This window comes from Buceros rhinoceros, unplaced genomic scaffold (assembly GCF_000710305.1).
Source record: "Buceros rhinoceros silvestris isolate BGI_N320 unplaced genomic scaffold, ASM71030v1 scaffold2164, whole genome shotgun sequence".
Classification (NCBI taxonomy): Eukaryota; Metazoa; Chordata; class Aves; order Bucerotiformes; family Bucerotidae; genus Buceros; species Buceros rhinoceros.
In genome coordinates, this window is record NW_010408591.1 from 3947 (window position 1) to 9418 (window position 5472).

Consider the following 5472-nt stretch of genomic DNA (forward strand, 5'->3'; position numbering starts at 1 on the left):
ACAGATGTTGTAGGTGAAATTAAACCTGCAACACCACCACAATATATCATTTTTATCCCAATATCTGCAGCTCAAGGTATGCTTATGCTGGAAGGTGACAATTTAAGTGTTGTTCCTGTCAATCTTCAAGAGCAGTTGCCGTCAAACTGAGCTGCCCAACCTACCTGACTCCATTTGAAAAATTATGGGCAATAAAAATAGTGTTAGATGATGAGCAGAGGAGACAGGTGATGCTGACATGAATTAGCATGTAAAGTCTTGGGGACTTATCTGTGTCTCCTCGTCCTGTAAGAAGCTGATCCTTGTAATATTTTGCTGTATGTGGTCTGGGTTCAGGAGAACAGAAGCAAGTGGAAACAGCAGGAAAAAAGTGGTGTCTGAGCAAGCCTGTAACTAAACAACTGGGAAACACTGGGGTGGAGGCAGGGGATAGGACAGTTTTTGTGCAGAAGAACCTGATCCCTGGGGAGCTTCTCCTCCACGGCTGTGGTAGCCAGGCAATTCCCAGGAAGCAGGTGAGTGACTTTCCCTTCCTTCCCCTTTGGCCTGGGCGATGCAGGCAGCAGAGCACTCTGTGTTCAGAGCCATATGCACTGCCAGCCCCACACACCCTTTTGCCATGTGGGAAGCCTGAAGGAGGCCAAACAAAGGGATTTTTCACATTTCAGGTACTGTAAGTACCCAACTACAGAGAGGGTGAAAGCAGGACCCAGCCCCTCTCTCCACTCCAAACCCACTCCTGCAGAAGTGCCGCCTGTGCCAGGGCAGTTCCACGTCCTTTATCTTTGCAAACAGCTTCCTCGGCTCCCCACTCGTCCTGTAACGTCTAACACAGGGTTTGGTTAATCATACACAGCAAGAACACAGCCCTCTTTGTCAGAGCCCTCCCTGCGGGTGAAAAAGGCTATTCAGGCAATGGGTGGGCATCGCTTGAAATCGTGACACTAACGAGGGTCAGACACTCCGTGTTCCCCTTCCATGAGTCACGTCAGGCCAGTGTATCACAGTGGAAAACCTGCATCTGCCCACATCCACGCAGGACGCTGAGCAGGGCAGCGCTGGGGCTGGTCTCCAGACGTGGGCGGGCTGGGTGCAGCGGCTGGATGAGCACACGGTGGCCACAGGTCTCTTCTCCAGCAAGGGACACCTGTGCGTGGCACCAGGAGGCTGGGAGAGGGCTACTGGCCCATCGGTCACTCATGGAAGGTAGCTTAGTGCGTCCGTCGCCGAGGCCGTGAGACTGGCTGTCACTGAAGCTGCTGGGTGTAGGTGTGTATGAGCCGGTGCCTGGCAGTGTCCCTCCAGCACAGAGGACATGGAGCAATCTGGACTCCTACTACCAGCTGTCGTGCAAACTGCACTAAGTTATTTCATTGCTCACCTTCCCACCTTACATAGGGCCCCCCCGATTTTGGGATGGGGCTTGAATGCTTCAGTAACATGAAGCGGGGCTTGATGTAAGCTCCACCAGCCTCCTCTCCACCAACTTCGTCATGACACCTCAGCTCCTTAGCTCAGTCTCTGCTTGAACACTTAATGGATTTGGTCTGCTAGAGTGGTAGCAACTCAAGCAGCAGTTTCTAGAAATGCTTCTGTTGGGACTGAATCTCAAAACAGCCAAAACTGCTCCACAGATGCACCTCACACCCTCTTGTGATTGACCACAAAGCTTAGGGGGAAAGCCCAAGTCATGATTGCCTGAGGTAAGCCCGAAGTGGACATGGTGACCCAAAAGTTGTGTTTCCCACACTTCCATAATGAATGAGCTTGTGGTAAATGGCCACAGGCTGCCCTGTGTGGGCTGACCCACAGTCATCCCAGGACCGACAACAGCCAACAGAAATGTGCGTGGGCAGAATTCCTGAATCCACAACCGGCTTCCAAAAATCAGATAATATCATGGGAAAACACAGGGGTGATCCCTGGGGGAAGCAATCCTGTATCCCCAACAGCCTTCTCGAGAGCGCCTCTGAAGCTGTCGCCACTGTCTGTAATGGCACCAGTTTCTGTGAGCGTGCTCACAGCGGGGCTGTTTGAGAGCCGACTGCTGGACACGCTGCCTAGGTCTGAGCAATTAAAAAATAAAAGCATATTCTACCAGCCAACTGCTTAATTACCAAGGGTATTAGGCACAGCACGCAACTAATAGAAAAGCTTTAGATTTCCGGAACAAGCTATTCTCTCTGCTCCGTTTGTTGGAAAGAATCAGGGTACATAACGGGATGTGAGCGTGATTCATGCCCGTCGGTACCGCCCGTGCTATGGGCTGCGATGAACCGCTGCAGGTCTGGTGTGCTCCCAAGGGAGCAATGGACCGAATGGGGCAGGATTCCCATCACGGAGGGAATGCCCGTGGTTGGTCTGCGCTGCCCCGTTGCCAGAGCTGGCTTTATGTCCTCTCTCTGCAGAGGAGAGGTGTTGGTGGTCTGGAAGAGGGCAGTGCTGAGCGCTGCTGTGTCTGGGGGATCTCGCACTCCTCTGGCACTGGAAGCTCTCCAGGAGATAATGCTGTCACAGAGCGATGAGCCCGTGCTGACACAGCATTCCTTTTCAAATGTAAACCGTCCTTCATGGTCCAAGGAAGCATTTCACACTGCCCAGCCCTAACGTTTCAAAACAAAATCCTCCTCTCCCTGAGCCTTGTTTAAGAATCTCAGCTGAATTTTCATTGGGTTGACAAACTCCGGTGGTTTTCACCTTTCTTTCGGTGTCTGGACCAGCTTTGGGGTGTGCTTCAAGTTTTTCCCTACCACCTTCATGAGCAGAAACGCAGTTTTGAAAACAAAATGCAAGCAGGAGAGGAAGCTGCAAATAAACATCTGATCCTGCAAGACACGATAACATCACGGGAGCTGGCAGACCTGGCAGGCTGCCTCCTCCTCCTCCTCCGCCCATGCCCTCTGTCCCTTTGTGAATTTGGCCTTTGTTTGCTACAGATTCACTCTAGCGGTTTCTCACACCAGAAATTAAGCCCTATTTTATCCAAACCTGGCCCAGAGGGCCTTTGGCTCCCAGCCAGAACATACATAGCATTGCTTTTTATTTGCTCGTCCTTTCTCAGTCTCTCTCCCTTCAGAGTGCTGTTATTATTAAAAAAAAAAAAAATCCTGGATTTTACTAAAAACATGCTTACTTTCCTGTTGATACATTTGTTTTGTACTGCCTTTGGGGTCAGAAGTGCAAATTGTTTGGGATTTAAAGGGAACTGGGAGAGAGCTGAGGAGAAAAGGGGATATTATCAAGCATTCCTTTGGTACTGACACACGGGCCCTGGTATTAGCCTGGTGATGATTCAGGACCGGGGAGGGAAACGGCATTTGGATACAACGAGACGGGCTGTGATGTGCCTGCAGTGGGCTGAGGGAACACACTGTTATTGGCGGGGCTGTGCCAAAGGACGTGCTGTGGTGGACGAGCGCGGTGGGACATCGGGTCCTGTCACAGCTGCTGCTGGGCTGGACGCAGGCAGCACGTCTGGGAACAGGTGCCCGAGACAGGGTGCAGCACGGTGCAGGGACTCAGCTGGGCTGGATCCTGAGCCCACCACAACACGCGCTGCCGTTTCAGTGCCACGGCTTTGAAATGACAAGGAAAAGAGCCCCAACAAGCTGGTCTCAGCACAAGAAGAGAGACAGGCACCTGACACCAGGGACGGTCACTCCAGACCATGCCTTGGCCAGATGCAGTTGCCTGCTTCTGGAACACACGTGCGGCCAGTCTGGGCCAGATTTGACCCACCTAGACACATCCGTGCCGTAAGCTGCTTCCCACAGGGCTGCTCCTCTCCTCTTCTTGGCTTTGCTCCCAGCAAACTTCAAGGCTGCTGCACACCCTCACCTTCCAGGGGCAGGCACTGAGTCCTTTGCTGTTTCGCTGCTGCCCTGAGAGTTAGGAAAACACTAGGTGAGAAGCTCGAAACGGAGATCAGCAAAGCTAAACCTCCCCTCTCTGCTGGGTACAAAAGCAAGTGGCTTCACAGTGGGATGGAAATCTGCATGTGAGAGCCAACCAGTTCTGCCCCTCTTCCAAGTGTGGAGGTCTGAGATCAGAGATGCTGCTCGCAGATGCCGCCACCTTCCTAATTCGCAAGCTTTGGGGAATGCAATGCCAATGGAGTCATGGGCATCCCAGAAGTCACGTACTGTCCCCTGCACGCTCACCCCATGCAAGAATCTGTGCTCCTTAGGAGCACCTTGCTCTGCCCCTGGCCTGTCTTTATGGCTCTGGTTGCTCTCAGACACCCCAAGACAGGTTGACACCTGAGGGGGCAGAATGACCAGCATCGTATGGGGAAATATTAGAGGACTGTAGGACAAGAATGGTTTTCTTGAAGACTTACAGGTCTTCCTTCCCATCCTCCTCTTATCTGCTTAGTTGCTTCTTCATATCGAGTTACCATTTCCACCTTCAAGTTCTCTTTCCTGATCCTAGAGATCTGACTGTGTGCAGGGCACTTTCAGCAGATAACTAGCTCCTACCTAACCCTAACCTAGCCCTTTTCCTTCCTTCTCTCCTGCCCGTGAGATGAGACCTTGTGCAATTATCTGGTTTCTCCCCTCTAAGGGCTGGCTGACCCATCTTGCTTCATCTGATAAGACCTGGGCCCTGTAAGCATTTGCTGAAAAGCACAGAAAAAAACAGCTGCATCTACAAAGTCCTCAAGCAGGCTGGAGAACAGTATTTTTATTGAAATCCAGAGTCAATTGTCCTTTAAAATCAATTTAAACTGAATAAGATCCATCTCTCCCTTGTTCCCTCTCTGAAAATGAGCTGTAATCACAGGGCACACTCGGTCTCACGAAGGCTGGAGACCAGAATGTGTCTCTGACATGTTCTGGGCAATTTATCACAGGAGATTACACCCGGGGAGGGTGCTCATGTGATGAGGATTTAACAGTCAATTAAATAACACCGACATTTCTAACAAAGAAGCTGGGATTAAGGAAAGACTCCAAAATTACTCCTTTTCCTTCCCGACTCTGATGCCAACCTGCGGAATCTCCCTCTTATTAACCCAGATGTTCAATTAAGCCCGACCGGAACAAATAAAATTGCTTCTGAAATTTCTCTACAATGGGACCCGGACGGTCAGGTCTGCCCTCCAGGCAGCCGGCCCATCGGGGAAGCGTGCGTAGGAAGCTGTCCCGTGTCTTGGGCTTTATCAAAAGGATCCCAGCCATGTGTTTAGTGCAAGTGATTACGCTGTTGCTGCTCAGGTCGTTCCTAACGAGCAGCTAGGGAAGGACGGCTTCTCTTCAAGATGAACCACCGCCAGGCAGCGCGGGTGAACGTGGCGCTGCTGGTTAGAAAGCACACGTTGGGCTGTGATTGCCCACGCAGGTACAGAGGACGCGTGGCAGCGCAGTGCTTGCGCAGTGATCTGAGGGTCTGAGCCCCACACAGCTCACAAATATTCAAACCCTCTCCCTTCCCAACCTCCTCCAGCAGGCAGCAGTACTTCCCTCCAGATCC